General features: G+C 44.9%; 1 pseudogene across 1 annotated transcript; it reads left to right on the top strand.

Annotated features, from left to right (window-relative positions):
* The first annotated feature begins 295 nt into the window (after window positions 1-295).
* Window positions 296-16,419, top strand: LOC309409214 (olfactory receptor 5AP2-like; annotated as a pseudogene). The gene is made up of 4 exons: window positions 296-306; window positions 9,490-10,117; window positions 10,598-10,743; window positions 16,409-16,419. The product of its transcript is annotated as an olfactory receptor 5AP2-like (transcript).
* Window positions 16,420-17,087: the final 668 nt, after the last annotated feature.

Raw genomic sequence — 17,087 nt, 5'->3', positions numbered from 1 at the left:
CAATAAAAGAAACCCAAATGAAGGCATGGGTTCAGGCCTTCAAAATTATGCTGGACACATAGGTTTCAGTAAATGAATCCAATTTTCAATACGGATAATATAGCTTGAATTTCATGGAAAAGAAAAAGCTCCATGTGAAACAAAGTTAACTTGAATTTATTCAGCGTCACATTTGGCCAGATGAAGTCTTAACCTTCAGGTTAAGGTGAGCAGAACCTCAGGTTCAGGTGAGCAAAAATCTCATTTTGTGGTTATGTGTTCTTCTTTGAGTTTATCTTTGCAAAGTTTTCCACCCATGCCCAACGGGTAAAGTGAGAAGCTCTTATACATCTCTGAAATTCCTTTTCTGTACAGCCTAAAAGCATTCATTTTTATTGCCTGTCTCCGGGGCCTACTTACTGCTAATGCTCAGTACGCCTGACTGCCTTGTATTTCAAGTAATCTCACAGTCCAAAAGCAAATTGAAATTTTAATAAATCCATCAGGATGATGTTACCTGTATTGGCAAGATGCTCCGTGGCCTAAAAGATGGTGGGGCACTTGGTTAAACCAATGTCCAAAAATAATGCAGAGTTGGGGTTATACGGCTACAATATGAATGCTTCTGAAGAATCATAATTCATAAAATCTTCATTTCATTCTCCCTTAATTCACAAGAGCATCAGATATAAGCCTTCCATGTACCTCAATATAGGCACATCTCACCTGAAATACGCAAAATCTCCTCCTGATGGCCTACCTTTTTTTCCCCAGCAGCAGATAATGCTTTTTACATTGAACACAATGTGCACAGAACATCACTGTGGATAGTGACGGTCCCGGGCTGCATCCCTCTAAGCACTCATGAACCTTGCGTTACTTCCTACCCCATGGCAGAGCTCATTAAGACGGATGGAAGAGAACTTATTATGAATCATGCCATAGCCTAGGGTATCAACTGGTTGTAAGGGAGCTGGGGGTAATGACTCTTTTGAGCTACATGGCAGCCAGGACCCAGGTCTTTAACTTACTGAGCAAGTGCTGAAACCATTCTCAGGTTTAAAAAAGCAAGACAGAAATCTCCTTAGACACTTAGAACCTGGAGTCATCTCACCCAAATTTAGCCTCTTGAACATTTGACTATTTTAATTAGATATCTAGATATCTAGAATTGACTAGATACTCAGTGTAGCGCTCTCAGTGGAGAGAGACAGACATTTTTGAGACTTTCCATAGCCTGTTCAGGTGACAGGTATTGGAAGACTCACATTGCCCATTCTCTCTTCACTTTCCAGGTAGAGTTTGTAAATAACTGCCTGAGGCTAGGCAGAAATTTATAGTGTCTGAAGTAATGAGGGTGCTCACAGGGCATGTGTAGGACAACCAAGGGATCAGGCCCAGCCAGCATGGGTTCATGAAAGGCAGGTCCTGTTTGACCAACCTGATCTCCTTCTATGACCAGGCGACACGCCTAGTGGATGTTGTCTACCTGGACTTTAGGAAAGCTTTTAACAGCATCTCCCACAGCATTCTCCTGGAGAAACTGGCAGCTCATGGCTTAGACAGGTTTACTCTTCACTGGGTAAAGAACTGGCTGGATGGCCAAGCTCAGAGAGTTGTGGTGAACGGCGTTAAATCCGGCTGGCGGCCGGTCACAAGCGGTGTTCCCCAGGGCTCGGTTCTGGGGCCGGTCTTGTTCAATATCTTTATTGATGATCTGGATGAGGGGATTGAGTGTTCCCTCAGTAAGTTTGCAGCTGACACCAAGTTGGGTGGGAGTGTTGATCTGCTGGAGGGTAGGAGGGCTCAGCAGAGGGATCTGGACAGGCTGGATCGATGGGCAGAGGCCAACTGTATGAGGTTTAATAAGACCAAGTGCTGGGTCCTGCACTTCAGTCACAACTCCACCATGCAACACTACAGGCTTGGGCAAGAGTGGCTAGAGAGCTGCCCTGTGGAAAAGAACCTGGGGGTGCTGGTCAACAGCCCGCTGAACATGAGCCGGCAGTGTGCCCGGGTGGCCAAGAAGGCCAACAGTGTCCTGGCCTGTATCAGAAATAGTGTGGCCAGCAGGAGCAGGGCAGGGATCGTGCCCTTGTACTCGGCACTGGTGAGGCCGCACCTCGAATACTGTGTTCAGTGTTGGGCCCCTCACTACAAGAAGGACGTTGAGGTGCTGGACCATGTCCAGAGAAGGGCAACGAAGCTGGTGAGGGGTCTGGAGCACAAGTCTTATGAGGAGCGGCTGAGGGAACTGGGGGTGTTCAGTCTGGAGAAGAGGAGGCTGAGGAGAGACCTTATCGCCCTCTACAACTACCTGAAAAGGGGTTGTGGTGAGGTGGGTGTTGGTCTCTTCTCCCAAGTAACTAGTGATAGGATGAGAGGAAATGGCCTCAAGTTGCACCAGGGGTGGTTTAGACTCGATATTGGGAAAAATTTCTTCACTGAGAGAGTGGTCAAGCATTGGAACAGACTGCCCAGAGAGGTGGTGGAGTCACCGTCACTGGAAGTCTTCAAAGAACATGTGGATGTGACACTTTGGGACATGGTTTAGTGGGCGTGATGGTGTTGGGTTGGCAGTTGGACGTGATGATCTTAGAGGTCTTTTCCAACTTTAGCGATTCTATGATTCTATGTATTTATATGAAGATATTCTGGCACCAAGAACAGAGATTTGTCTTCTGGTGTGCCTTGTCCTCCAAACTGAAGACTCTAGGTAACCCTTACACACAGAGATCATGGCAATGATGTAGCTGAGACCATCTGGTTGAACACAAGCATTTTATTTCTATCATGGAACTGACAGTTCCAACATGGCTAGTTGGTGGGAAACTAAGAGTATATCATATGAAAGCCAACAGGTAGATTTTGTATTTTTGAGACAGATTTATTCCATCTCATGTTAGTAATCAAAACAGATGACATTCAGTCTCTGCAGTTCAGCTAGGACCAGCTCTGCGCCTGCACAGGCCAAAGCCACTGAGATAGAAACTGGTATTTCAGGTTGTTTTGACTACACTCCCATCTAGCGGTGTTTGCATAATACAACGTCCCCTTCTACTTATTTGGGACTTCACTTTTTTCATGTGATCTTTGAATTTCCCCATGTTCTTACAATTTTTTTTTTCTTTTTGAGGCTCACCAAGCTGATGCAAAGTTGTGCTTTGCCAAGAGATATCTATTCATCAAGCTGTTTCTGTCTGGCCTTGGCGACTAAGCAGTCTGAACATTGACTAACAGATTGCAGTCTACCTGACCTTCTTAAATGCAAGCTAGGAAGCTGAGATTGAAAACCATGACCTGGAACGATCATCTCATTCATTTGTGATACTAGAGCTGGGAATACAGTCACAGCATCTCCAGAGGATGACTAGAACAGCTGGCTTTCGGGTAACTGCCTAGCGTTGAATCCAGGCCCTAGTCAGTTTTAAACTTCATCACGGTCTGTAGAACACAGTGCTGACTTGATAGCAATGATGATCATCATAGTAATCTTCCACTCAGTTGTCATCCTATCTAGCAATATAATTCCATCCAAGCCCAAAAGTAATCAAAATGTAGGCTAAGAAAACACTAATTCCAATCAGAGTGTACATGAAAAGAATGGTTATTTATGTGCATATGAGGTTGATGACAACCTCTCCAAGGCTTTTGTTTGCTTGATTATCCCCTGGGGTGTTTCACTAGTCTCAGCTCTGAAAAGGTTTTTAAGGACTGAGGTGAAGGGAAGAACACTCTACCTGACAGAATGGAAGAGTTGGTATATTTAGTTGGCTAAAAAAAAAAAGGAAAATATGGAAATTACTCGGCGGGAGAGCTTTGCCAAATAAATTCTAATTTTATTTTTTTTTTCCCATGAGAAAATCAAGCTCTTAAAGAAAATAGAGATGGATACAAAACCTTGAGGAGGTGAAAGATTTTTTAATTGGATTTTAATTTTCCTGTAGTTTCAGGTAAGAAACAGTGTTGGTCTGAAAGGTTTGTTGATTGTCACAGGAATGGAACACATTTCCAACATTTTCAGTTGTCAGATGTTGTCAAATTGACTAAAAACTGGGGGTTTGAATAAATAAGAGTTTAGAGGAAAATTTAAAATTAGACCCATGGAAAGAAATGTGGAGGTCTTACGAAGTTATGTTATCATAAATGGTCCAGATGTAAGTTATTGGATGGATGTCCTTACATGGCCTTCACTGCTATAGTGTCTGGTCACCTCCCTATAGTGCCTAAATGTGCTGAGCAACATCAAAAAGGAAGTGCAGGCTGCATGGCAGAAGCTGACTTCTGAGCTGATATCTAAACTCCTGCTATTGTCATTGGAAAAAAATAGATAATTTCCTTAGATGATTAGCTCATACAAAGTAGATGTATAAAACATATTGGATGGATTACAGTCCAAAGTGCTTACTTCTCTCTGTAGACTGTAAGAGGAGGCTGAAGTGAATGCCTTAGATGCAGATGTTCCAAGTTAGGTGGCATTAATCCTGCTGAAGATGGCTCAGATAGATGCTGCTAGATTGGAGTGCTAGATCTGGGAAGACGATGGGCTGGAAAAAGCCCATCAAAGTTGTATTTGTAATAGAGGATGTGTTTAGGGAACTCCAGGCTGAAGATTGTCCCTCCCAGTCCCTGAAGGGTCATGGTTGCAATTTGTGTTGCCAGGTGCATGGGTTTGAAATATGCACCCCATTAATGCATTGCCAATACCTCCCCCAACGCCATGCACATCCGGATAGAAACAGAGCTGACAAGAAAAGTCTCTACAGAAGAAAACACGAGTAGATTTTCTGTTCAGTTCCTTTGCCAGTATAGCCTTCACCACAGTATTATGACTAGTTTTGGCCCCTGTATTTTTTTTTTCTTTAGTAATTTTGTACTAAACAAATCTGGAAAAGATCAGCCAAAGTATTGTTCCAAAAGTGGGATCATATACCCGGTGTGCAATTCTCCAAAATACATACAGACTACAGGTATTTTATTTGTAGCATATTGGCACAGATATGGGTGCTAGGTGGTATTCCACAAAGCTAGCACACCACACAAAGGAATGACCACATATTTATCCCATGACACAATTAGGAAAAATAATAGAGAACCTCCCAAACTTATATTCATTGGCTAGTAATCACCACATTGCTTATTCTTGGTTATACATATTTAAATTTTTGCACATGTTCCTAGAAGGAGGGGTGCATAATTTGCATAGTCCTTCAATTGAGTTGGTGGTCACCATTTCCCCTGGCCACCTTTACCTTTTACCTCGGTTACGGTGGATTCTGCTGATCTCCTGACAGTTACATTTTTCAAGAGTAAAAGAACAACTCAGTCTTCATGGTTTACTGCTTAAGTACAACTACTTCTTCACCTTCTTGACCACTACATCCAGGTTCATTAATCTTTTTTTAGTTGTGTTGTCTCCTACTGACCTGCCCCCCTAGAATCTTCCATTTCTCTCTAACATCAAAAGCCTCAGGAGTTTTGGAAAATGGGATTTGTAAGGAAATCTAGAGAATGAGGTTGTTCAGTATACACAAGACAAAAATAAAAAAGAGGGTTATGACAAGCAGTAGGATTTTTCTAAACTATTTTTCTGATTAAGGGTCTGGCAACTAAACTCTCTCTGAGATCTTAGTGACAAGAAATAGGTACTTTCACAAGATGATTTGTCCTGCCTCTTTTAGGATTAATTAATTAATAAACTCCTTAAATCTGGAATCCTTCATTCTATCCATTGACAAGACTGAAGGGTGAGACAACTGGAAGGTGCTTTTGTGTGTGTTTGGGGTTTTTTTGGCAGGGTGAACATATGCTGGGGATCGTATAGATGTTACTCATACTTATTTTCATTGGTGGAAGTTGTATCCTTCAAACTAGAAAAATATCTCCATTAAAGTTCATGCTAGACTTACATATAGTGAATATATAATATCCATCAATACGTATTAGCAATGGAAATATGGCCATTGGAACAATCAGACCCAATACCTCTTTTTTTCACAACAGATAGAAATATGGCAAAACTTGTGATGGGATCTAATGAAAGAAGTTGATTTTTCATTTCCTTGCACAGACTGGAAACAACTTAGAAAGTACCCTTGTGCCAGAGAAGAACCACGGGCATTACTTCAGTTTTAAGCGCTCTTCTCGGTACATGGAGTAATAAGTAATGTGACTCTTAGTATCTGAGAAATTGTTACAGAAATCAGATGACAGGTCTGATAATGCAAGGACTTTTTTCCTATCTGCTTCTCTGTTTTCACAGAATCACTAAGATTGGAAAGGACCTTCAAGATCATCAAGTCCAACCATTAACCCAACACCACCATGTCCCCTAAACCATGTCCTGAAGTGCCACATCCACACGTTTTTTGAACACTTCCAGAGATGGCGACTCCACCACCTCCCTGGGCAGCCTGTTCCATTGCCTGACCACCCTCTTGGTGAAAACATTTTTCCTAATATCCAATCTAAACCTCCCCTGGCGTAACTTGAGGCCATTTCCTCTTGTCCTATCGGTGGTTACCTGGGAGAAGAGGCCAACGCCCTCGTCGCCACAACCCCCTTTCAGGTAGTTGTAGAGAGCGATAAGGTCTCCTCTCAGCCTCTTCTCCAGACTAACCAACCCCAGTTCCCTCAGCCGCTCCTCATAAGACTTGTGCTCCAGACCCCTCACCAGCTTCGCTGCCCTTCTCTGGACACGCTCCAGCACCTCAACATCCTTCTTGTAGTGAGGGGCCCAAAAATCAACACAGTATTCAAGGTGCAGCCTCACCAGTGCCGAGTACAGGGGCACAACCACTTCCCTGCTCCTGCTGGCCACACTAGTGCTGATACAGGCCAGGACACTGTTGGCCTTCGTGGCCACCTGTGCACACTGCCGGCTCATGTTCAGCCGGCTGTCAACCAGCACCCCCAGGTCCTTTTCTGCCAGGCAGCTCTCCAGCCACTCCTCCCCAAGCCTGTAGCGTTCCATGGGGTTGTTGTGACCCAAGTGCAGGACCCGACACTTGCTCTTATTAAACCTCATACAGTTGACCTCTGCCCATCAATCCAGCCTGTCCAGATCCCTCTGCAGAGCCCTCCTAACCTCCAGCAGATCAACACTCCCACCCAACTTGGTGTCAGCTGCAAACTTACTGAGGGAGCACTCAATTCCCTCTTCCAGGTCATTGATACAGATATTGAACAAGACCGGCCCCAGAACCGAGCCCTGGGGAACACTGCTTGTGACCGGCCACCAGCCGGATTTAACGCCATTCACCACAACTCTCTGGGCTCGGCCATCCAGCCAGTTCCTCACCCAGCAAAGAGTAAACCCATCCAAGCCACGAGCCGCCAGTTTCTCCAGGAGAATGCTGTGGGAGATGCTGTCAAAGGCTTTCCTAAAGTCCAGGTAGACAACGTCCACAGTCTTTCCCTCATCCACTAGGCGGGTCACCTGGTCATAGAAGGAGATCAGGTTGGTCAAGCAGGACCTGCCTTTCATGAACCCATGCTGGCTGGGCCTGATCCCTCGGTTGTCCTGCAGGTGCCCTGTGAGCTCTCTCAAAACGAACCGCTCCATGATCTTCCCCAGTATGGAGGTCAGGCTGAGAGGCCTGTCGTTCCCAGGATCCTCCTTCCGGCCTTGCTTGTAGATGGGTCTCACATTGGCAAGCCTCCAGTTGTCTGGGACCTCCCCTGTTAACCAGGACTGCTGATAAATGATGGAGAGTGGCTTGGCAAGCTCCTCCGCCAGCTCTCTCAGTACTCTTGGGTGGATCCCATCAGGCCCCATAGACTTGTAGGTGTCCAGGTGGTTTAACATGTCCTTAACTGCTTCCTGCTGGTTTATGAGTGGGTTATTGTGCTCTCCATCCCCATCTTCCAGCTCGGGGGGCTGAATACCCTGCGGATACCTGGACTGGCTATTAAAGAGTGAGGCAAAGAAGGCACTAAGTACCTCAGCCTTGTCCTCGTCCTTGGAGACAATGTTCCCCGCCATATCCAGTAGGGGATGGAGATTCTCCTTGCCTCTCTTTTTGTTGTAAATATATTTGTAGAAGCATTTTTTATTATCTTTTACGACTGTGGCCAGACTGAGCTCTAGCTGGGCTTTTGCCTTTCTAATTTTGTCCCTGCTTGACCTAATGAGATCCTTGTACTCTTCGTGAGTTGCCTTCCCCTTCTTCTAGAGATGATAAACTCTCCTCTTTTCCCTGAGTCCCAGCAAAATCTCCCTGTTCCGCCAGGCCGATCGCCTTCCCCACCAGCTCTTCTTACGGCACATGGGGACCGCCTGCTCCTGCGCCTTTAAGATTTCCTTCCTGAAGCCTGTCCAGCCTTCCTGGACCCCTTTGCCCTTCAGGACTGTCTCCCAAGGGACTCTCTCAACCAGTGACCTGAACAGGCCCAAGTCTGCCCTCCGGAAGTCCATGGTAGCAGTTTTGCTGACCCCCCTCCTTACTTCGCTCACAACTGAGAATTCTGTCGTGTCGTGGTCGCTAAGCCCAAGACAGCCTCCGACGACCACATCTCTCACCAGTGCTTCTCTGTTTGTAAACAGCAGGTCCAGCAAGACACCTCCCCTGAGGGGCTCACTCACTAGCTGTGTCAGGAAGTTATCCTCCACACACTCCAGGAACCTCCCGGATTGTTTCCTCTCTGCCGTGTTATACTTCCAACAGATGTCCGGTAGATTGAAGTCCCTCACAAGAACAAGGGCCAGCGAATGCGAGACTTCTGCCAGTCGCTTATAGAATGTCTCATCTGTCTCTTCATCCTTTAACAGACTCCCAGGAGAATATCTGCCTCATTGGCCTTCCCCCTCATCCTTACTCATAAGCACTCTACTTGGTCTTCACAATCATTGATTTCTATGCAATCAAAACACTCTCTAACATACAGAGCCACCCCACCACCTCTCCTTCCTTGCCTATCCCTTTGGAAGAGCTTATAGCCATCCATTGCAGCCCTCTGGTCATAAGAAGCATCCCACCATGTTTCTGTGACGCTGACTAAGTCATAGCTGCACAATGGCTTCCAGCTCCTCCTGTTTGGTGCCCATGCTGCGTGCATTGGTGTAGATGCACTTGAGCTGGGCCATCAATTTCACCCCCAACTCTGGCATGCCACCCCTAGGCTCAACTCTAGTGAGCCTGGTTTTATCCCCTTCCCCCTTCAAATCTAGTTTAAAGCCCTCTTGATGAGGCCTGCCAGCTCATAAGCAAGAATCCTTTTGCCCCTTGAAGTCAGTTGCACTCCATCTGCTGCGAGAAGGCCCGGTGCTCTTTTTGTGAAGAAACTTTCATTATTTGAGTCTTAACTGTCAAGGTCTTCACTGGAGCTAACATTTCCTGTTTTATCACTAGAACAAAAGTTATGACAAAACAAGAATGGAAAAACAAAACCCTTGTTACAGAGTTCATCCTCCTGCAATTTGGGAATGGCCCTGAACTGAATGGTCATCTCTTCCTGATGTTTCTATCAATGTGACCATAACTGGGAACATCTTCATCATTGTGCTGACAGGGGCTCATCGGCACCTCACACCCCAATGTACTTCTTCCTGGGCAATTTGGCCTGTTTGGAAATCCGCTACAGCTCAGATATCTTGCCGAGGATGTTGCTTAGCTATCTGGGTGGAGACAGAAGTATTTCAGTCAACGGCTGTTTTACACAATACTATTTCTTTGGTTGCTTGGCAGCTGCAGAGTGCTGTCTCCTCGCAGTGATGTTCTATGATAGATGCCTAGCAGTGTGCAAACCCCTGCATTATCCATCCCACATGAACGGCAAGTTCTGTCTCCAGCTGGGTGCTGCATTGTGGATAAGTGGCTTTCTATCTAATTCCATACTAACCTTCCTGATCTCAGATTGAGATTTCTGTGGGCTTAATGAAATTGAAAATTTTTTGTGACTCATTCCCAATGATAAAACTCTCCTGTAGTGACACTCATGTGGTGGGACTTGTCACTTCTGTTGTGGCAGGTGCGTGCTCACTGCCTCCATTTCTGTTGACTTTCTCGTCCTATCTCTACATCATTATCACAGTCACGAGAATTCCTTCTGCCACTGGAAGGAAAAAGGCCTTTTCCACTTGCTCCTCACATCTTATTGTGGTGATGATACATTTTTACTGGTCAATAAGGACGCTGAGGTGCTTGAGCATGTCCAAAGAAGGGCAACAAAGCTGGTGAGGGGGCTGGAGCACGAGTCTTACAAGGAGCGGCTGAGGGAACTGGGGGTGTTCAGTCTGGAGAAGAGGAGGCTGAGGGGAGCCCTCATCGCTCTCTACAACTACCTGAAAGGGGGTTGTGGTGAGGTGGGTGTTGGTCTCTTCTCTCAACTAACTAGTGATGGGACAAGAGGAAATGTCCTCAAGTTGTGCCAGAGGAGGTTTAGATTGGATATTAGGAAAAATTTCTTCACTGAGAGGGTGGTCAAGAATTTGCACAGGCTGCCCAGAGAGGTGGTGGAGTCGCCATCTCTGGAAGTGTTCAAAAAACGTGTGGATGTGGCGCTTCAGGACATGGTTTAGGGGACATGGTGGTGTTGGTTTAATGGTTGGACTTGATGATCTTGAAGGTCCTTTCCAACCTTAGTGATTCTGTGATTCTTGTGATTCTGTAATATTAACTGTCTATGTACTTCCTCATCACAATACCCGAATATCTCCGAACAAAGTCTTCTCTGTTTTTTATACCATCCTCAATCTCTTGGTCAATCCTCTCATCTACAATCTGAGAAACAAAGAAGTAAAGGAGGCTCTGCAAAAACAGACAAGTAAACTTCTGGTGTTCAGAGAGTTGCTTTCTGTTAAAAAAAAGAAGGAATAATAATCCTTAATGAGTTACAGGTTCAATCACAACTACATGGCATGTGAATATATTTAATTTGGATAAGGCTTGGGAATACATAGCTGTGCATCTTAAAAATAAATAAGCAGAGAAACAAAATAGGTAAATAATCTTGCTATCAGCTGGGGGGTGGTATGGAGAAAGATCATGAATATGTAGTGAATACTGTAAAGTATGCAAAATAAATCCATGAATGTCATTGTATATGTATTATTGCACATGATATCTTCTCACGTGCCTGCTTGCTTCCTTTTTCCTCACTACAGCCGAAATTCAGTTCAGAATAAGTTGCAACTCAATTCATAGGGGATAGAACATTTCTTTATTAATGTTATGTTCTGGATTGCTCTTAGTTTTTATATCTATGGTGTAGATGTCTACATCCAAGCCAGTTACCTGGACTCCCTAGATTGCAAATGAAGAGAGTGAGAAGCATTTGCTTGAATGTGGTTAATCTGATCTATTTTGGATGTCTGGTTTTGGCTAATATAAACCATGCTATACAAGGGCTGAGTTCAATATACTAAATAACTGCTAGCTCATACAGAAGAACACACAATGTAAACATCCAGTCTAAAATTAATTAAATACTATCCATAACTGGCCTGACAATTAAAACCTAAAAGTGAAAGCAAAACTCCCACAGCAATATTGCAACAACTTCCAGAGAGGAATGGCCACTCTGTTGACGTTTGGTGGAAAGGAGGGGAGATAAATGGAAAGGACCATCTTTACCAACTGGAAACCAGTTCATTTTGCATGTGTAGTTTTATTCTCCCTGATAACAATTAGGAAATAGGAAGAGCTGTTTAGAAATCATCTGCAGGCCATGGAATTATGATTGCTATGAGTGCTCTTATATTTAAAAAAATAAAAGAAATAGTGGCTAGCAAAGCTTCACATTTCAATAAAGTTTCTAGCAGTGCAGTGAGCAGTGGAGGAGAGACAGCACAGGAAAAGGGGTGGCCATCACATCAAGGAAATACAGCTTTTGAGAGCAGTTAGCAGATCAAGAAATGGCTAATGGGAAACATCCCTGGTGTCTGGAGGAGGGAACGACTGGAGAGGGGATTAGCAGAAATAGGAAGGAATAGGTACCGCTTGCCACCCAAAGCTGTTTGAGACAGGAAAAGCTTTCTCGTGGCTTGGCAATTAATTAGAGCACTGAACTCAAGAATACACATCTATCCGTTGCATAGCGTATATCTACAATAGGCTAAATTAACCATGCCCAGAAACGTCTATATTGCTTTATTTACTGTAATGGATATCCATTAACATTTCGACATCTGCAATACAAACTCTGCATAGAATCACAGAATCATTAAGGTTGGAAAGGACCTTTAAGATCATCAAGTACAACCATCAACCCAACACCACCATGCCCACTAAATCGTGTCCCAAAGTGCCACGTCTACACGTTTTTTGAACACCTTCAGTGACGGTGACTCCACCACCTCCCTGGGCAGCCTGTTCCAGTGTTTGACCACTCTCTCGGTAAAGACATTTTTCCTAATACCTAGTCTAAACCTCCCCTGGTGCAACTTGAGGCCATTTATCCTCATCCTATCACCAGTTACTTGGGAGAAGAGACCAACACCCACCTCACCACAATCCCCTTTCAGGTAGTTGTAGAGAGCGATGAGGTCTCCCCTCAGCCTCCTCTTCTCCAGACTGAACACCCCTAGTTTCCTCAGCCGCTCCTTATAAGACTCGTTCTCCAGACCCCTCACCAGCTTCCTTAGCTGTGTGTTAGCCATCTAGTTTCCCAACATACTAAATGGAAAAAGGCATTTCTATGCCATGATTTATTGGCACACTTTGGACTTTTGAGGCTATGATGAATTACATCTTAGAAGTGTCTGTTCCTGTCCTTTGATTAAAGGGCAAGTGACTCTATGACAAGCTCAGATGTAGAAATTTAGGGCTCAAACCATAAGTCTTCAGTGCCATTTGAGACATCCAGGAGCATCTTAGCTGGTCTCCAGTGATGTTCCAAAAGGACAGGTCACCTGTGGAACTCTATTACATTTGCCAGACTTAAGCAGGTATCTTGGATACTCCAGAGCCTTTTAAAAGTCACTATATATGTTAACAGCTATTAAACCACTGGATTACAGATGTCTGAATTTAGGTATGGTGAATCTCTCTTTGGCTTGCTATCAGATTTCCTTTCTTTGCACAAAATACTTTGCTCAATGTGGGTCTAGGATGCTTTTCAAAAATTAGTTTTGGAAACCTCAGGCTGAATTTATAATTTTCTGAAGAGCTGTAGTTCAAGTAGGATCCATTTCATCTGAATTTATCCATTGAAATGTAGACATTTTATCTAAATGACATGCTGCTACTACCTGTCTGATAATTAAAAGAGACGCCTTCAGATGGTACCCATCCTCAGAGAGATGTCTGAAACAAACGGTCTGATTTGGTTTGGTGTTCTGTTCTCTCCATCAAGACAGACTTGATTAATAATTCAAACAGGGCATCTAGCAACGGCTGTTTTCCTCCTCCCATTACCTTCAAATGGAGAATGACACTTTGCTATTTAAATTTTATTTTAAATTTAAATTTTAACCTAATTATTGTTAATTTTGTTGCTTCTACTTATGTGAGCTTTCAAAAAAAAAAAAAGTTAACTTTCATTAATTTGAATTGTTCACAGTCTGCTACAATACCAAGGGAGATGTCTTGTCTTCTGAGTATACTTGGTAATGAATCCAGAGAGGTGTTCCTGTCCCAGGAAGCAAAGTAAGAAACCGTGTAGTTCAGAGCAGCTGAACTTCACTCTCTCTTTGGGATCCTACAGGAAACTATTGACAATCCTGAAGTGTTGCCCAACAGACAGAAAAAGGTATCCCAGTATCTGAAATCATGAACAAAGGCATCATATCAGAAACTCTGGATCGCTTCTCATAAAAATTGAGGTATACCAGTATTTTCTATACTATTTGGTAATGAAAATTGTTGAGAAAAATACTTATTAGTATAGATGGCTCAAGAAAAAAAAGTAATTTAAGATTTTTAAAGGGTAGATAATGTATCTGAGAACTCCAGATGTCTGCAGTGTACACAGTGATGTCTGAGCTATATGTTAAAACTTTCAAGGAGATGTAAGAGAATTAAGTACTTGTAGCAATTAGTTTACTTCAGATTAGTTCTGAAGGATGAACAAAAATGACATCTGAGAATTGTTGTTTCTATTCATAGATTGTAAGGGAAATGTAAATGGGTATCTATCTCATGCTGATGTTTGCCATAGGGATGTTTGCAGAAACAACAAAAAGATTTTCTTGATTATTTGGGGAAATATTTCACTTGTAAAAATACGGATTTAAAAAAAAACCCACAAAACAAAAAACTCCTCCCTGCTCCGAAATGGGTCTTTTTTTAAATAAAGTAGTTACAAAGTTTGGGAAAGGGAGGTGCTACCCACAACAGAGGACAATCAAGTTACAGAGTACTTCAGTAAACAACCCACCCAAACCCACGGATGCAGCAGAAGGTGCTGAGGGAAGTGACTGATGCCATTGCAAGACTGGTATTTGTCATCTTTCACAAATTGGGGTAGGTTCCTAGTGACAGAAAAAAAAAAACAAATGTGCCAATCTTCAAGAAGGACAAGAAGAAAGATGAGGAATGTCAGCCTCACCTCAGCCTCCAAGAAGAATGTGGAGCAAAGCCTCCTGGAAGCCATGTCCAGGCACATGAAGGGCAGGAAAGGATGTGTAACAGCACAGATTTACCAAAAATGTCACACCTGACCAAACCTGTCACCTTTCCATCATCAGATGACTGACTCACAGTGGGTAAGGGCAGATTGGCAGATGTCATTCAAGGACTTCAGCAACTCTTGACATAGTAGCCTTGTAGCCAAACTGGAAAGATCTAAACTGGATGGGGAAACATTAGGATGGTCTGGACCATCGAGGCTTTAATGGGTAGTGGTCAACAATCTGGGTCTAGCTGGCAGCTGGCTATGAGGCATTCTTCACGGACTGATACTGGAACTAATGCTGTTTCACATATTCATCAGTGACTGGGAAGATGTAACGGAGAACATCCTCAGGAGTTTCCAGGTGACAGAAATCTGGGGACAAGGCAAAAGGGCCATACACAGCAACTTCATCAAGTTCAAGACAAACACCAGGTCCTGGCCTTGACACAAAATATGCATAGATATAGATCGTGACTGACCATCTGAGGATGAGCTTTGCAGAAAAGGATGTGGGGCTCCTGGTGGATGGCAAGCTGGATGTGTCCCTGCATTGGAGAGGAGTAACCACCCAGCCAGCCATGTTAGCGAGAGCTATCACAGAATCACAGAATCACTAGGTTGGAAAGGACCTTCAAGATCATCAAGTCCAACCATTAAACCAACACCACCATGTCCCCTAAACCATGTCCAGAAGCGCCACATCCACATGTTTTTTGAACACTTCCAGAGATGGCGACTCCACCACCTCCCTGGGCAGCCTGTTCCAATGCCTGACCACCATCTCAGTGAAGACATTTTTCCTAATATCTAATCTAAACCTCCCCTGGCACAACTTGAGGCCATTTCCTCTCATCCTATCGCTAGTTACTTGGGAGAAGAGACCAACACCCTCGTCGCCACAACCCCCTTTCAGGTAGTTGTAGAGAGCGATAAGGTCTCCTCTCAGCCTCCTCTTCTCCAGACTGAACACCCCCAGTTCCCTCAGCCGCTCCTCATAAGACTTGTGCTCCAGACCCCTCACCAGCTTCGCTGCCCTTCTCTGGACACGGTCCAGCACCTCAACATCCTTCTTGTAGTGAGGGGCCCAAAACTGAACACAGGATTCAAAGTGTGGCCTCACCAGTGCCGAGTACAGGGGCACAACCACTTCCCTACTCCTGCTGGCCACACTATTCCTGATACAGGCCAGGACACTGTTGGCCTTCTTGGCCACCTGGGCACACTGCCAGCTCATGTTCAGCCGGCTGTCAACCAGCACCCCCAGGTCCCTTTCCACCGGGCGGCTCTCCAGCCACTCCTCCCCAAGCCTGTAGCATTGCATGGGGTTGTTGAGGCCGAAGTGCAGGACCCTGCACTTGGCCTTATTAAACCTCATACAGTTGGCCTCTGCCCATCGATCCAGCCTGTCCAGATCCCTCTGCAGAGCCCTCCTAACCTCCAGCAGATCAACACTCCCACCCAACTTGGTGTCAGCTGCAAACTTACTGAGGGAGCACTCGATTCCCTCATCCAGGTCATCAATAAAGACATTGAACAAGACCGGCCCCAGAACCAAGCCCTGGGGAACACCGCTTGTGACTGGCCGCCAGCCGGATTTAACGCCGTTCACCACAACTCTCTGAGCTCGGCCATCCAGCCAGTTCCTCACCCAGCAAAGAGTAAACCCATCCAAGCCACGAGACGCCAGTTTCTCCAGGAGAATGCTGTGGGAGACGCTGTCAAAGGCTTTCCTAAAGTCCAGGTAGACAACGTCCACAGTCTTTCCCTCATCCACTAGGCGGGTCACCTGGTCATAGAAGGAGATCAGGTTGGTCAAGCAGGACCTGCCTTTCATGAACCCATGCTGGCTGGGCCTGATCCCTTGGTTGTCCTGCAGGTGCCCTGTGAGCTCTCTCAAAACGAACCTCTCCATGATCTTCCCCGGTATGGAGGTCAGGCTGAGAGGCCTGTCGTTCCCAGGATCCTCCTTCCGGCCTTCCGTGTAGACAGGCTTCACACTGGCAAGCCTCCAGTTGTCTGGGACCTCCCCTGTTAACCAGGACTGCTGATAAATGATGGAGAGTGGCTTGGCAAGCTCCTCTGCCAGCTCTCTCAGTACTCTCAGGTGGATCCCATCAGGCCCCATAGACTTGTAGGTGTCCAGGTGGTTTAGCATGTCCTTGACTGCATCCTCCGGGATTATGAGGAGTATATTGTGCTCTCCATCCCCATCTTCCAGCTCAGGGGGCTGAATACCCTGCGGATACCTGGACTGGCTATTAAAGACTGAGGCAAAGAAGGCATTAAGTACCTCAGCCTTGTCCTCGACCTTGGAGACAATGTTCCCCGCCATATCCAGTAGGGGATGGAGATTCTCCTTGCCTCTCTTTTTGTTGTTAATATATTTGTAAAAACATTTTTTATTATCTTTTACGACTGTGGCCAGACTGAGCTCTAGCTGGGCTTTTGCCTTTCTAATTTTGTCCCTGCTTGACCTAATGAGATCCTTGTACTCTTCGTGAGTTGCCTTCCCCTTCTTCTAGAGATGATAAACTCTCCTCTTTTCCCTGAGTCCC

The sequence above is a fragment of the Phaethon aethereus genome (assembly GCF_964289735.1).
Source record: "Phaethon aethereus genome assembly, chromosome: 12".
NCBI classification, from domain to species: domain Eukaryota; kingdom Metazoa; phylum Chordata; class Aves; order Phaethontiformes; family Phaethontidae; genus Phaethon; species Phaethon aethereus.
Note: the sequence above shows the minus strand (reverse complement) of the source record. Positions and strands in the feature narration are given on the sequence as shown.